The following is a 16,835-nucleotide window of genomic DNA, read 5'->3' on the forward strand; positions in this document are numbered from 1 at the left end:
GCATCACTCCACGCACATGCTCGGTCGTCGCCTCGGTGAGTTTGTAAGCTCGTTGTGTGGTTCTGGGGGTCTTTGTCCCAGGTGGTGGTGGTGATGACAGGCTCCCCACCGCCCCAGCTCAGGTATGGAAGGTGATGCCACCAACCGCTCCTTATTTCTCAGACACTTGAGCGGGTGCTCTGTGTAGCCAGTTCCACCTCCAGCAGCATCTGTTCCCTATGCCGATTCCATCCGGAGTGTGCGCCTCCCTTCTGTTGAGGGTGCAGCCTTCTTTCAGGGAAGAACTGTGTCCTGTTCGCCTCTGTCTCCTGTGGTATATCTCATGGCTGAATAAGTAGCTATAGGATACCTCGGTGGCTGAATGATATGTTCATTGGAAGGAAAACTTGATACTTTTTTTTCTTTTTGGGATGGAGTTTCACACTCAACACCCAGGCTGAAGTGCAATGGCACGATCTCGGCTCATTGCAAACTCTCCCTCCTGGGTTCAAGTGATTGTCCTCCCTCAGCCTCCCAAGTAACTGGGGTTACAGGCGTCTGCCACCATGCCTGGCTAATTTTCATATTTTTGTTAGAGACGGGGTTTCACCATGTTGGCCAGGCTGGTCTTAAACTCTTGACCTCAGGTGATGCACCCATCTCGGCCACCCAAACGGCCATGAGCCACCGCACCCAGGAACTTAATACTTAATACCTTTCTTTTAATTTTTAAATCATAATGAGCTTGTTAAATGCTTACGTTAATGTTTATTTTTAAAAATGTTATCTGTGACCTTTCAGCTTTTCATAGCACTTCTCGTGTGAACATTTAAAAAAGGCCCTTTAGTCGTGGGAGAGAAGCGGTTATCCCTTTCAGCAGAGGGAGATGGAGGAACAGGCCCTGGTGAGTCTGAGCACAGGCAGTCACCCCAGCGTTGGTGCTTGCTTAGGTCTGTTCTCCATTCACCGTAGCTGCTTCCACTCTCATTGTCAGCTTAAAAATAAGCTTTTTCCTCTTTCTAATCAGAACAGTTAGTTTGTTAACCGTCACGTTAAGGTATCAAGAATGATGGCTTTCAGGCCTCAGATATGAGACAAGTAGTAAATGCAGCTGACCTTGAACAACATGGGTTTTGAGCTTCGAAGGATCACTTATGTTAATTTTTTTTCCAACCAAACCCTTACTGAAAATACCTGGCTTTGTGGAGGGCCGATGTTTCCTGCATGCAGTTCCATAGGGTGGCTGTGGGGTCCTGTGGATACGTAATTTGGGTCAATTCGGGGCGTGTTCTGGAATCCATGTCCCTGTGTACACAGAGGGACAACTGCAGCTTTTTAAAAGTTTGTGTCCTGCCTTGTCCTAAAAAGGCTCCAAGGTGGATGCAAAATTATTTCATTCTTTTGGTTTTCTTGGTGGGATATTGATGTTTATTCTTCAGTGTCTAAAACCCTGAGTGAACAGAGTTAGTGCTTCAGGAACAAAGCCAGTCTGGAAACACATATTGAGATATCCACCTTTTCTTCATGGTTTCACAAAAGGCCATGATCATATTTTATTCAGTTGAACCGTAAGAAACTGCCAATATTTGCTGTTTTTGGCCTAGAAAATGGCAAGTTCGTATGATATTACAAACAAAGCCTTCCTGGATGGGGAGAATAGGAATCAGTAAGAACCTGAAGTTGTCTGTCATGGCCTGTGAGTCACAGGTAAATAAACCTGCATGAGGGGACGTTGGCTGTACAGCATTTTCCTTCTGTTTGAGACTGTCAGAAAAAGGTCAGTTCTATTCCTTTGGGTCCCTGTGCCTCACCTTTGCAGCAGAGGGGACTTACCACTATACCTCGTGTCCCCAGTGCCCAGGAGGCTGATGCCACATAGAAGACCTGCAGGTCGGTGAACGTGAACAGGCATCGGACACGCTGTGCACTTGGGACGCATCTGAGAAGTGCGTGCTTGCAGCAGATCTGAGGTGAGGGCGTGTTCATCTCCTCTCCTTCTTGGCTTTACAGGCCTTTGAAGTTGGTCCTGGAAAGTGAAATTAGTTAACGCTGATTAGCTCCAGGTCAAAGCCGGGGCGAAGAGACCCACCCTTCAGTACGGGTGTGAAGCATTGGGCCTTCCCATCAGGCAGCAGGGACTCAAGAAAGCCCCACATGCCCTCCAGTGTCCTTATGTTGAAATTTTTTGTACTCGGCCATGCCGGGTCATTTTGGGAAGTCAGTGGGGGGTTCACATGGGGTTGTGCAGTATTCTTAGGTGTCAGGTGCGAGAGTTGAATTTGTAGAAGCTGTGCAGATAGGAAAGGGCCTGACAGGGAGTGCTGTTTACACGGAGCAGATTTAACGTGAGGTCTGTGCTCTGCCTCGGTCCGTGTTTGACCGGTGTCTCCCAGTCTGCAACAGGACGTTGACGTGACTCGGCGCCATTGTCCCACTCTGTGTAGACGTCTGAGGATCTGTGCGCAGCTGCTCTGTTAGAATGAGTTGTGATAATGAACTGAGAAACAGTGAACAAACCCTGGATTGGTTAGCACTGGTTCCACGGCCACTTCTGCGTGGTTGGAGTCATTCATAAAAAAGTGTGATGGACTCCTATGCGGAGCTCTGAATTTCAGAGGCCCTTTAACTTGGCAGCTAACCAGCTGCTTCCTTCAGAAGACATTTGAGTTCCCTTTACCTGCCAGGGTGACCCTGGGAGTTTGAAGATGAGTGAGACAAGCCCTCCCTGTCTTATGGATTTTACTGTCCAGAGGGGAGACAGATGTGGATGGTGAAGGAGGCCCTATCAGAGGTCAGCGCACGTCAGTTTTGTTTCTTTAGCACTTGCTGTGTTCAGGCGGTTCCCCGGGCCATGTGCAGAGCATCTGGGGACCCTGCCCATGGCATCCCAGGCACAGCTAGCATTTGCACCATCTTCATACTTGGCCTGAGTTTTGGGGAAGTACCGAGGATGGCTTCTGCCTTTGCTGGAGAGAGTTGGAAGTCAGGGCAGCCCTCCACAAGGAGATGATCACCAGCTGATTCCTCAAGAAAGAGAGGTAGTCCCCACATGGGCAGAGCAGGGCAGCGGGCACAGACCTGGGTGTGGGGCCTGCTGGGAGACAGCAAGGGTGAGGTGTGAAGGCAGTTGGAATTTACAGGATAAATGATCACTGAGGCGATGCTGGGAAAACATAAAATTGGGACTCTCTGGGGTAAATGTGGACTGAGAGTGACACTGGGCGTGGGTGTTTTCAGGCTCTGAAGGCAGAGATTTAGGAAATTGGGGCAGATCTGATCCCCAGATGAGGATGAAGACCACCCTTGGGATGTTGAATGAGACAGGGGTGGAAACCCAGTGAATGTCCTGGGGTCAGTCCAGCAGGAAGGCAGCAGAGGAGACCGGTGTCTTCAAAAGCCCCATGGGGCCTGCCTCTCAAAGTGCTGGGATTACAGGCATGAGCCACTGCTCCCTGCCAATACTTTTAAAATTTCTAAGCTACTCTCTCTCATACCCAATCCCGTATTTTTTTTTTAAACCAGGTTTATGGCTGTATTTTTTCCAAGGGAACCAAACAGTTACCTGTTTGAAGTACAAATAACACCATGTTTAAAAACAGAAAATGCCAATTTGCGTAGAAGTTTCCAAATACCCAGTTGGTTTGAGCCTTGCATTGCAGTGTCACTACCTGCTCTTAAATTTCTACAGGATGTATAGATAGTGAGGCAGGGACGGCTCGTACATCTTCAGGTTTTGATTCTACTAACTTGGGCTATATTTTCATTTATTTTGGCACACCTGTGGATGTGGCAAACAATGCCAGGGTATTTATTTTGAAGCTTGGCCAATAGCAGTTGGGAAGATTTTCACATTTTTAGAATTTTCATAGTAATAGTTATAATTTACAAATAATTTAAAATTGTGTAGTCATTATTTTCCTTTTTTCTAGATGTGCCCCGAAACAGAGTTGCTAACTACAATTGTACATCACAGGATTCAGAACAGTACTACCCTTTTGGAGCAGATGCCTGTAATCGAGGATTTCCGCCTAGTCAGTTCACTTTAAGCGTGTTTACAAGGTTTTCTTTATCCTAGTTGGCACCTGTGGCTAGAGTTTGTTTTCAGTGCTGAGGAATATTCCATGATGGAAACCGTAATTCACCTGTTTTTCATATCGGTGGACATTTGGATGATTTGGGAGGGTGTGGATGTCTATTCAGCCTTCATTTTTTCAGGATTTTTTGTAGAAGATAATGTAACAGTGTAACATCCTCTGCTACGGAGCCAAGACGAACCCTGATTACAGCCACGCAGACTCTCACATAGACTCTCAGGCCTTGTTACCAACACACAGAACCATTTTCTTAAGTTGAAACACAGTAGCAGAACCTGAAGCCATGTGAATGGGTCCTCCGATCTTACACTTGGAATTCACTTTTTATTACTATGTCTGCTAATTAGGAAGCATATCAATTATACAGAAATCTGAGAATGTAAAATTATACATTTATAACAGAAAAAAAAAATTTAATACCCCAGAACACATGGCTATGTTTTTCCCTCATGCCCCACCACTGTTTTCTTTGCTTGAAATGGGAAATAACACTTGAATGCGGTTTTCTAGCCACTGTTAGACTGGCACAGTTCTTCAGAGACAGAGGATGTAAAGCACATGGAGAATTTCTGTTTGTGGAATGTGATTTCCCGGTCGCCTCATTCAGGCTGCCACCGCCTTCCCCTCTGGCCGCCTGCACCGTGGGACGTCTGAGGAGGTCCCTGTTTCATCCTCTGGAAGTTCTGGAAAGGAAGGAGAGGAGGGCGTGCAGGGTGTGGTGCCTTTGTGTTGGTCCTTCCAGCTTTTATTGGGAGTCTCGGCTGCCTTGGTGGTTCCTGCCTTTATGTCCCCAGCTCGTGGCTTCGTCCTTGTGTCTAACTCACAGATGGAAAGGCAGACAGATGGAAAGGGAAGTTGTATTCAGCCAACAGCTTGATGTTATTCTCAAGGCTCAAATCGACTGGGTATTTGGAGACTTCTGTGCAAATGGGCATTTTTGGTTTTTAAACATGGTGTCTTATTTGTACTTCAAATGGGTAACTGGTTCTCTTGGAAAAAATATAGGTATAAAGCTGGTTCTTTAAAAAAAAAAAAAATGGGAGTGGGTGTGAGAGAGTGGCTTAGAAATTACACCAGTAATGGTCGGGAGTGGTGGCTTACGCCTGTAATTCCAGCACTTTGAGAGGAGGAGGCAGGTGGATCCCCTGAGGTTAGGAGTTCGAGACCAGCCTGGTCAACATGGTGAAACCCCGTCTGTACTGAAAAGATGAAAATTAGCCGGGCATGGTGGCAGGCACCTGTAATCCCAGCTACTTGGGAGGCTGAGGCAGGAGAATCACTTGTACCCGGGAGGCAGAGGTTGCAGTGAGCCGAGATCACACCACTGCACTCCACCTGGGCGACAGAGCAGAAACTCCATCTCAAAATAGAAAAAAAAAAAAAAAAAACAAAACCTGGTAATGGAAACCTGATTGCATCATCTGTGATGGAGATGGCGGATTATTTCATTTTTAGTGACAGGATGAATTGGATATGTTTGCAGTATTGATCTTGACAAGGGAAATGGTGAGAACCAAATGTGCCGCCCAGCTTGGGCCTCGCCGTTGGCAGAACACCCTGGCGGGCAACAGACTGGAGACTCGGAGACCGAGGGGAGAATTCTCACGCCTTGACGCTGGTGCAGTCTGTGCTTCTGGACTCCTGCTGGAGGGAGCGCCCCTTTGCCTTGCAGGCTTTGGTGCAGTGGAGACCTTAGGACCTCCCCCTCCTGGCACACCTGTGGGTGTGGCGAGCAGTGCCAGGGCTGAGGCACAGGTGCTGAGCCCGGAACGTGGGACGGGAGAGGCTGCACACGCAGGGGTTTCCGCAAGGGGGCGGGCATGGTTTTCCCCCTTGAATTTGGGTGGGGAGGGTGTCCTGGGTGCTGTGTCTGCACTTGTGTTGCTCTGAGGTCAAGTTGTGGCCCCGAGTCCCTGTCCCTCTGCCAAAGTGAAGGTTTGCCCATTTTCAGGTCAGATTTCCCTTGGGTCCGGGCCTCTAGGAGTGGGGGTCATTCGAAGGGGGCGTGAGCACGGTGGATGCCCCTCAGCCTCTTCCTCTCCCCCCAGCTCCTGGGCTGTGTGTGAAGAGCTGCCCAGCGGAATCACCCTCCTGCCTGGTGTTTCATTCAGCAGAAATCGTTCTCACTGTGGACTCTTGAGTCAAATGTAATCCAGGAATGGAACATGCTGTTGCTGGATGCCACACACAGCATCGGGAGCCTAGTTGGGGATTATATGATCTTACCCCACACCTTGAAAGTGAAACTAGAGTTGTCAGGCCTCTGAGCCCAAGCCAAGCCATCGCATCCCCTGTGACTTGCACGTATAGGCCCAGATGGCCTGAAGTAACTGAAGAATCACAAAAGTGCAAATGCCCTGCCTGGACTTAACTGATAACGTTCTACCAGAAATAAGTGAAAATGGCCAGTCCTTGCCTTAAGCGATGATTTTTTTGTGTGTGAAATTCCTTTTCCTGGCTCATCCTGGCTCAAAAAGCTCTCCCACTGAGCACCTTGTGACCCCCACTCCTGCCCACCAGAGAACAACCCGCCTTTGACTGTAATATTCCTTTACCTATCCAAATCCTATAAAACGGCCCACACTTACCTCCCTTCGCTGACTTTTCAGACTCAGCCCGCCTGCACCCAGGTGAAATAAACAGCCATGTTGCGCTCACAAAGCCTGTTTGGTGGTCTCTTCACACGGATGTGCATGACAATAGTTTAGGGGATACTGAAGTCTTTGGCAGCTCCAAGAGCTTTTTCAGTTTGTGTCGGGCCATTTTAGGCAGAAGGAAAAGCTTGCTTAGAGAATCTTACAGAAATGTTTGGTGCAGCGCCGTTAAGTCGTGGAATAAATATGTAACTTTCCGTGGCGGCCCTCTGGAAAGAGATGCACTTTGAGTGCACCCTGGCCTGCTCGCTACAAGAATGGGCCACGTCACCCCGCTTTCCGTGGGTCTGCAGGTGTGCGTGGTCCATCGCCCTGCACTGTGGCCATGGAAGGGAAGATGATCTGGAATGCTGGCCACAGTTACCGGTGTGTGTTGTGTGCTGCTTTCTACAGGTGAGAACATTTCTCTTTAATAAACATCAGCATGATGACTGCAAGATATTTGAGTCTCATTCAGTAGTGTTTCTGGGTTCCTTCTGTTTTTAATCTTTCTAGCACTAGGCAAGTGGATACATGGAAAGTAAAAACCCATTGAACTTGTAGAGAGGTGGTGTTGTGTAGGAGCAGACTGTAGCCTCTGGCTCTGTTTCAAGATTGTAGTAAACTCTTACCTGGCATGGTCAGGGTGTAAATTATCTTGTTTAATCAAATGTGTATGAGTCAAAGCTGGCGCCTGCATTGTTGATGAAATACCAGATTTTAAGGGAACATGTCAATGTGCCGTAAGATACCAACAAAGTTCCTCACTGAGGTTCGGCGCGGGTTCGGAGGAGCTGGGCCTTAGGTCACCAGGGTCGTCTCTGGGAGCAGATGCTCAGTGTAGGCATTAGTCACTTAGCCTTTCCAGAGCCGAGGAACAGCTCTCTGGTGGTTTTTGGAACCTGTATTTAGAGTCGTTTGTCCCACTTGACTCGAAGTTGCTGCCCAATTTCAGACCTTTGCCTCCACCGTGCTCGTTTTCTTGTCCCCTGATAACTGCCTCGTTGCCCCAGCCTGACATTCGAGCCTCGTCGTTCATGGACACAGGCTCCGTGGTGGGGCAAAGGCCGCGACTCCGGCTTGCACAGTTCCGTGCCTCTCACCATGGTTTATCATATCCCTCCCGGGATCTCCCGTTTAGAGGAAGAGTGTCCCTTTCCTGCAGGCCCTGTGTGGTGTGGAAACCACCCCTACCTACCTTTCTCCTGTTTGAACTGTACCGTGAAGCTATTTCTGTTCTAGTCAACCGTCAGAATTTAAGGAACAGTGATTTATGTAACTTATCACACGCTTCTCAGCAGTTCTTTATGAATTTCATTCTGTTTGAGAAATTATTGCAGTTTTCACGGCTATGCTGGTCTCACGTTGAGGCCCTTGAAATGAATTCCCTTCCCCATTGTGTGTTAAGGTTGTGCCTGGGAGCTGTTGAGGCCTCACCTCTGCTTAGGGCAGTGGCTTTGCTCTCCTGACAACAGGAAGAATCTTATTTAGAGCATTTCTAATGTGGTTTTTGCTTCCAGACAGAATTCCTTTTTTCACAGAGACAGGCACTAAAGTCATAAGTTATGCTCAGGATGGACACACGGTCAGCTGGCAGAGTGGAGTCCAGAACAGATCCAAAGACGCAAAAGCAGTTCAGTGGAATTTGAGTCTTTTCAACAAATGGTGCTGGAATTATGGGACAGCCGTATGCAAAAGAGTGAAAACAGGGAGAAATTCCTGTATGAAAATTAAGGTGGACCATAGCCCTGAATGTAAAAGACCAAACACAAAACCTGTAGAAGAAACGGAAATTGTCGAGACCTAGGGTGAGAGCTCTTAGCCATACCATGATCCATAATCAAGGAAGAAAACAAGTAGGTAAGACTCATCAAAATTAAACTTCTAATATAAAAGACACCCTAGGGAATTGAAGAGACACATTTTCGATAGATGGGGAGAAGATGTCTATGAACCATGCAGCCGGCAAAGGACTCGTATCCAGAATGCACAGGACTCCCACGGCTCATGACAGAGAACAAACCACTGACTTAAAAGCAGAAGAGACCTGAACAGATGCTTCGCTGAGAAGGACGGGAGGATGGCCCGAAAGCATCTGAAATGACCTTCAGCGTGACTGGTTGCACCGAGATGTGCACCGAAGCCGCAGTGAATTTGTTCACACCCCTGCTGGAGCCCCTGACTAAGGTCTTCCGACAGCCCCAGGTGCTGGTGAGGACAGGCAGTCGGGACTCCTGTGCGATGCTGGGGTTCAGCACGGTGCAGACAGCTTCGCGGTTTCTTACAAAACTGAACTCACACAAAAGTGGGGCCCGGTGACCCTAATCTTGGGTATTTACCCTAGAGAAATAGAAGCTGATGTTTAAGAAAAACTGTGCCCAGATGTTAATAGCACTGTCTATAGTTGCCCAAAACAGGTTACAATGTGCCACAGCCATACGTGGAATAATAAATACCCAGCAGCCCCAAGGCCTGGCTGTTGATCACTGGACACCCCAGTTGCACCTCCAAGCATGATGCCCAGGAAATCGTGATTTTGCGAGTGTTTGACACAACACTCACAAAAGACAGACCCGGGGGATGGGAGAACACAGAGAGGTTGGTTACTGGGAATGGGAGGGTATGCTTATGAGGCCCCGTGAGTGGGTTTGGGGCTGTTGGACTGTTCTGCTTGTGTGATGATGATTATGGGAATATTTGCGCCGAAATTCACAGAACTGAACACTGTCCACTTTACAGTAATTTTTAAAAAGTGGTAATACGCTCATTTTCGGTACTGTTTTTAATGGAAGATGGGGTTTGCAGATGATTTGTCAGGGCAAGCCTGTCTCAAGAGTTTGTAGATGATTCATTAGGGGCCTGTCTCAGGGCCGTTGGGTTGGATTTGGTTGGTTTGGGTTGGTTTGGGTTGGTTTGGGTTGGGATGGGTTGGGATGGGTTGGGTTGGAAAAGCCTTCCCTGTTGCGTTCAGTAGTATGGGGCATGGAAGGGATATTGCCAAGGAAACATGTAGAATCCTTTGAGGAAACGTGTATTTCTAACTTGCTATAAGATAGAATTGGAATTTGTAGTAGTTTTGTTTTCTAGAGTCTTGGTAGAATAGGGAAGACAGTGTAATAAAAGCTAATTTTGAAATGAAGAATTTTAAAGATTTTCAACAACAATAGCTCTAGGAAGTCACCCTGGAAATGTTTTTAAAGATGTTCAGTAGCAATAGCTCTAGGAAGAGTCACCCTGGAGTTGCTTCTTGAGCATTGGTTTCCTGGCTGTATCTTCCGACTTTCATTTTTAAGTTGTGCTGTGAGTTGGGGATGTGTGGGAATAGCCATCCCCAGGTGTTGGGTAGGAGTGGCCCTGCAGGGGGGTGCATGTGCCCCGAGGCCTAGGGCACTGTTTCAACCTAGCTTAGAACATGGGGACTCTTGTCAGTGGCTGGAGTAAGAGTACCAGCCTGGCAGGCTGGGGGAGCCCTGGGGTGGTCTGGGCACTGTCCTCCCTGCCTGCAGGATGGCAGCTGGAGGAGCTCGAAGGCTGCCTGCCTCGTGGCTGTCAGCGCAGCAGCCCCTTCTGGCCCTGGAGCAATCTTTGGGTCCATGAGTCTCTGCGCCGGGACTTGCCTCCTGGGACCTTCGCCACTGTCCTGAGGGCCCTGGTGTCACTTTCCCGGTAGGACCCAAGCCTCAGGCAGCTATGACCCCAGATTCGGTTGCTTTCCCTGCCATCTCATTGCAGCACGAGTGCTCACCTCACTCAATGTAGAGCCTCAAGTTCCTTCAAGATCCCCAGAGATGGAATCTCCCAATTTAACAAGATAGTTGGTGACAAGATTTGAGCGGCACTGATTTAACTCAGCTTCCAGAGTTTAAGTTCCCAAGAGACAGTCCTGCTCCTTCCTGGCCGCATCCTGTGTGGCTGATGTGGATGTGGGGTTTCCGGAGGGTGGGGCTGAGGCAGGTCAGCAGCAAGGGGATGGCTCATTATTGATCGCTCAATGCCTTGAGGATAACTAGGATTAATGACCTTTATAGGCCTGTAGGTTTGGGGTGTGTGTGTATATATATATGTGTGTGTATATATATGTGTGTATATATATACATGTATATATACGTATATATATGTATATATGTGTGTGTATATGTGTGTATATTGTATACGTATATGTGTATATATATGTGTATATATGTGTGTAGTGTATATATATGTATATATGTGTGTATGTGTATATATATGTATATATTAAACGAGGTGGACACGGTTATCACTGCAATTTTTCTGACATGAACCTTGGAGAGCAGGGTTTAGGAAACTCCTGCAGCCACACTGTCAGTGGGAGCCGGGCAGTCTGGCCTTAGACCCTGCACTGTTTGCCCCTCACCACGCTGTCAGCAGACCCGGGTGGTCTGGCCTTAGAACTCACGCTGGTCGCCCCTCCCTGCCACGTTGTGGGGTTTTTGCTGCTTCTGGGCAGGATTTGATAGCTTGTGAAACGAGACCAAGACTTACTATGAGTGGATATGCCATTATCTGAGATCCAGAATGTTTCCTGGACCTGGCGTTGCCGATGTCACATAAGGGGAGGTAAAAACATTTTCATTGTGGTCATTTGGAGCTCCTGAAATGGTGTTTTTCCCAGTGAAAATTGACTCATAAAAATCTGTTAACTCAGTATTATGTGAACAGGAAGAAGTGTGTCGGGCTCTAGTTAAATGTCTCAGAGCCACAGAAGTAAATGAGGGCACCTTCTGAGCACAGCCTCCCGGAGGAGGCCAAGGACATTTGCCTGGAGGATGTGCCATGAAGCAGGACTAGGGCAGGGCTGGTCTGCCTGGAGAGGCCTCTGCCATGATGTAGGCTAGTTGAAGTAGTTGAGGGGTGGTGGTGTGAAGTCGGTGGTCCCCGAGGAAGCCCCTAGCAAGGCCGGTTGCCGTGGGATGGAAAACTGCCATTCAGTGGCTGTAATCCTGGCTTCACGGGTCTGACATACAATCCTACACTTGGATACTTGGATCCCAGCCAGGTCAGATGGCCGTGAAAGGACATTCGGACTGTGACAGCTGCACCCATTCTCAGCATCTGCAGGGTCTCCTATGTATGTGTGTGTTTCCATTTTCTTTCAGTGCAATTTCTCCCAGTGTAGTCGTGAGAAATAGAAGGAAACGTGGAATGAAGATGTGATTGAGGAAAGTGTGGTGTGGTCTTCGACCTTATTTTGCCTTGGTTGGTGCTCAAGAACTCCACCTGACCTCAGAGCTGAGCGTTTCTGCCAGGAAGTCCTGCCTTTTATCCTACCTCGAGGCCTGTTGAGACACTCCAAGAAGTTTCGTTAACAAGTTGCCTTTTCCTTTTACAGCAGTTGGATATATTTGCAGCAAAACAAAGGAATAACCCCTCAATACGGTGATTAAATGCATTTAAGTATAGATGACATTCAGTCTTTAAGGGCCTGGGATTTTAATCATCTTTGGGTCATGTAACTAGTGGTGTTGGTGATTAAAATCTCCTGACAGCTTTGTTCTGCCACGTTCCTCAGTTTTGAATGATGATCTTCCTGGTGTTGTACCTTGGAGGGGCATTTGTGTCAGTAGAGAGCAGAGTGGTGGTTCCCAGAGGCTGGGAAAGGACAGAGGTGAGGCCCCTGAAGGACGCTGGTCTTCCTAGTTTAGGGGTTTGGGGCTCAGCCACCTTCCTGTGTCCGTGTCAATTATACCCAGGATCATTTTCACTCGCCCCACTTTAGTTGAGCGTTGGAGTTTCAGGATGTGTGTGCCCACGTCACCTGGGCCGTGATCCTGGGGTTTGGTGAGACTGATTCCCGGGTTTATAGAATTACTCTGGGATTATTGAAAACAGAAGCACTTGAGGCATTCATAATGCTATTTCCTGAATATAATTTATGTTCAGTTCATCAGAAATATTTATTTGAGGAATCATCTATAATTTTTGTTTTCTGCCATTCAGTGCTAGAAAGAATTGTGCAACACTCAAGTGAGTGGCATTATTCCCCTCCCTCCACCATGCAAGCAAGAATAAAGGTCCCTCTGGCTCCCCTCGATCTTCTTGTCTGCAGGGCGCCTGGCGTGGCAGTGTGCTGCCTTCCGTCTTCTTTCTGGGGAGAGTTAGTCGTCTTTGTGTGTGCCGCTCAGCTCAGCCTGGTGCGGTTGTGTGGGTGAGGAGCTTGGATGCTAGGTGACCCTCCCAGGCCCGCCTCCCACCTCCCTAGGCCTTGTTCTAAACTGACAGATAACCAGTGTGTTTTGGAAGAGGACAGCAGCAGGGCAGGAGAGAGTTTGTTCAGACTTTCTCCTTGCTCTGACATTTGAGCCTTCATCCAGCCTAGGCCCTTCTACAGAGCTGCCTTTGTGTGTTGCAAACCATTCCCTCCCAGTAACCGTGCTTTCAGAGGTTTGGAAATGTGACTTAACTCATCTTCAATTTAAAGCGTACTATTAAATTTTAGTGTTGAAACTGATGTATTTTATGGCCTTTATTTCATTTCTCTTGATTTTTTTTCCCCGTATGAGACATGGCATCTTAAGGGAGACAGCCTGGTGTTGGCCCCCTTCCTAAGGATGGAAGTGAATTCTGAAAGCCCTTCATATAGGCAGCAAAATAATCAGGGAACCGTTATTATAGCTATGCCTGTCCATGTAAAGCGAGCACGACTCATAAGCAGAAAAAAGTGCAGCCCGGGGGCAAGGTGAGCCCTAATGCTGCCTGTGGAACGGAAGTACAAGCGCAGATGGTTGAGTTAACCTCAAAGCCCAGCCTGCGCCCCCCTCACATCCCTCTGCATCTACAGGGGCACAGGCCATGCTGCCATTCCTCACTCAGTGCCAGGGCTGATGCGTCAGGAACAGGGGGTACTGTCTGCCCCTTGCTCGGTGCCAGGGATGATCTGTCAGGATCCCTCGTGCTCAACTGGTCCTCACATCTTCATCACCAGCCTCCTGCTGGTAACGGGCTTGTTATTACCTTGGTATGGGTAATAACATACCCATACCAACGTATGTAATAACATACCCATACCAAGGTGTTGTGGGGCGGTGCTTAGTCCTCCAAGGGAGGGAATCGGCCCTTAGCCAATTCACATTCAACAGGACCGGGGAATGGGTTCTTGTTCCATGCCCTGAATCCCAAGAAGCTGTTGTCCTGGACCCTGTAACGTCTGGGGTCTTCCTGAGAAATGCTGGTGTCACTGGAGCACAGCCCGGCCCCCTCCAGTTTCTCCGCTTTGTAACTGCACTTGTGTTCAGCAGGTCTTCCAGGACTTAGACGCTGCTTGGTGTGAGCCAGGTTTTGCGTGGAAAGAGAACAGGTCCGAGCCGGCAACCAACCAGCCCAGGACCATCTTTTATGCTTCCAGATTCTGTGTCCGAAAACTTACCCGTGGACATTGAGGCTGATGCATTTCTGCTCCAAGACGTCTGTGAACTCAGCTGGAGGGATGGAAAGGATGTGAGGCCTCTTCACTCCTGGCCTGGGCTTGGACCTGCTGTGCAGCCTCTCAGTGGCACCAGGGCCCCCGTGTGTCACAGCAGCCTCGGGTTGGTGGCACTGCCCCAGGATGTCCCAGGTTTCATGATGTCCAGGCTCCCCTGGCATGGCGACCTCAGGTGGGTGGCACTGCTCTGACGGACGTCCCAGGCTTCATGATGGTAGGGTCTCCTTGTACCATGGCGGCCTCGGGATGGTGGCACTGCCTCAGGGTGTCCCAGGATCCAAGGCCAGTGTTCCGTCCAGCGAAGGGAAGTTGTACTGTAAGGTCTAGTCTCGGAAGGTGCCTGGGGTCCTATCCTTCAGAGCGGTCCTACACTCACCATAAATCAAGCCAGGGGAGGCCCTGCCAGAATTTGCAGCTGTGTTTCAGGTCGTTCCACAAGGCCTCTTTTATTTTGGCTGAGTCAGGTATATAATTCTTTTTCTCTTTGGTTTTTTTGAGACAGGCAAAAAAACCGTTTTGTTGCCCAGGCAGTGGTGTGAGCACAGCTTACTACAGCCTCCACCTCCAAGGCTCAAGCGATCCCCCCTGCCTCAGTCTCCTGAGTAGCCAGGACCCACAGGAACATGTCCCATATGTCCCCATGCCTGACTGACTTTTGTATTTTTTGTAGAGATGGAATTTTGCAATGTTGCCCAGGCTGGACTCGAACTCCTGGACTTAAGCAGTCCAGCTGCCTCAGCCTCCCAAAGTACTGAGATCACAGGCATGAGCCACCGTGCCTGGCCAAGTGTGTTTCTATTTCTAATTTCAAAATTAAGAGGATCCCCAGCCAGTTAATTACGTCTCTACTGGAACATGCTGCTTATAGTACATCAGGAAAAATCATCGAGAACTTGGAAAAGGGGCTGGACAGACACAGCCCTTCGAGGTTGTCTGATAAACCCCTGGGGTCTTTAACCATCTGGAGGGATGCACCGTGTCAGACTCACTGTTGTCGACGGGCTGAAGTTCAGATTTCATGAGGTTATGTGTCGGCTTGTAGTACTTTCTCTGGCAGAGATGCGAGTGACTTCTGCTCACTGAGAGGCTCAACTTAGAGACTTCATGGCCTGAGGGACGGCAGCCTGTTTGAGCTGATCGAGCAATCTCGGGCTACCCTTATTTTCTGAAACGCCTATGAGTGACTTCTCACACGGTCTTTGAAGTGGCTTCATGCTTGCGCTCCTTGGTAATGATCGAATGCTTTTTTTGACCCCTCGTCCCCTTTCTTTGGGGGTGTTCCAGTCTCAGTTCTCATGTGTTCTGCTTCTATGGGAATTTCTGAAGCTGCTGAGTGTAGAAAGCACTGAGGAGGCTGTGCTCCCACCCCTGTGAGCCTTCCAGGCATCATCCTCTCCCCTTGGCGAGGCGGCGTCCATGGCACACCGAGGAGGCTGTGCTCCTGTCCCCTGTGAGCTTTCCAGGCGTCCTCGTCTCCCCTCCAGGGGGACAGGAGGAACCTTTACAAACCCTTCTTAAACTTGTTTTCATGTCTTTGTTTTAACAGATTTCTTTGCATCTTCTCCCTTATCCAGAAGTGAGAGTGAACGGTGAGTTATTCACGGGAGTAAAGAAACCACACGCAGCCCAAAGTGACGTTTGTTTCCCTGAAATGATTTGTGTTCACCTTAAAATGCAACTCAGTGAAACAGGTGTGTTTTGAGGAATGACTTTAAATTACCCAGGTAAAAATGTGACAGTTAAATTTCATCGTCTGTGCGGGTGTCCACAGCCCCCTTCTGTGATTGCGTGTGAGTTTGTGACTTGTGGTTATTTTTGAAGAAAGAAAATCTGTTGCTGAGGACTTCAGAGGGTGTGCGCTGGGATTGTGTAGGGTGGACATCGGGGGCTTCAGTGTGTGGCTTCCTTGAAGAGGTTCAAATGAGGCTGAGAGTCCCTACTCCAAAATGCTCTGAAACCTGAAACATTCCGAGCTTCCTCATGACACTGGAAGGAAATGCTCTTCCGAGCACTTTGGATTTCAGGCTGGGGATGCTCAACTGGAACGTGAAATATTGCAAGACCCTTCTGGCCCCAGGAGCTTGGATAAGGACATGGAAGGGGCCTGTGCCGGGTGACCCTGGAGTGTGAGGCAGCCTGGGCTCGCTGGACTGGTTTTTGTAGGAGTCACAGAAGGGAAAGAGGGTCAAAGTGGCCATGCCTGGCTCCTGAGAAGGCTGGACCAGAAGGAGGTGGGCGCGGAGGGCAGCAGTTGAGTCCCCAGCGTCCGGAGCTCCTGTCCCTGGTGGAGTTGAGAGCCTCCTCTAGTTGTGGCCTCTCCCCTGTCAGCAGCCACTGAGGCCTGAAGGGAGAGAGGGCTGAGGAGAGGAGGAAGGATAGGCCTGCTTCTGGAGAGGGCCAGCATCGGCCTGTGCTAGCCTCGTGTGTTACTCCTGCGTCCAGGGTGCACGGCCGCGCCTCGTGGTGTAGCGGTTCCCGGAATGCACAGCGCTCTTGTCTGCAGTAATGGCTTTGCCTTGACCCTTGGAGGCAAGTTACCTGTTTCCCCAGTGAAAAGAGGTAGAAAATCTTACAGAAATGCATTTGCTCTGATGTCTATTTTCCGATAAGACACGGTCGCTTAGGCAAAATCTTTGGGTGGTCAAGGCAGGAGGATCACTTGAGGCCAAGGGGTTCAAGACCAGCCTG

The 16,835-nt window shown here is 49.0% G+C and overlaps 1 long non-coding RNA gene across 1 annotated transcript; it reads left to right on the forward strand.

The window, feature by feature from the left end:
* The first annotated feature begins 1,882 nt into the window (after positions 1-1,882).
* LOC117088270 lies at positions 1,883-15,996 on the forward strand. The gene is made up of 3 exons (XR_004439118.1): positions 1,883-1,949; positions 14,070-14,319; positions 15,694-15,996. It is a non-coding gene; the product is annotated as an uncharacterized LOC117088270 (long non-coding RNA).
* The last annotated feature ends 839 nt before the right edge of the window (positions 15,997-16,835 follow it).

The sequence above is a fragment of the Trachypithecus francoisi genome, unplaced genomic scaffold (genome assembly GCF_009764315.1).
Source record: "Trachypithecus francoisi isolate TF-2019V2 unplaced genomic scaffold, Tfra_2.0 Contig00741, whole genome shotgun sequence".
NCBI classification, from domain to species: domain Eukaryota; kingdom Metazoa; phylum Chordata; class Mammalia; order Primates; family Cercopithecidae; genus Trachypithecus; species Trachypithecus francoisi.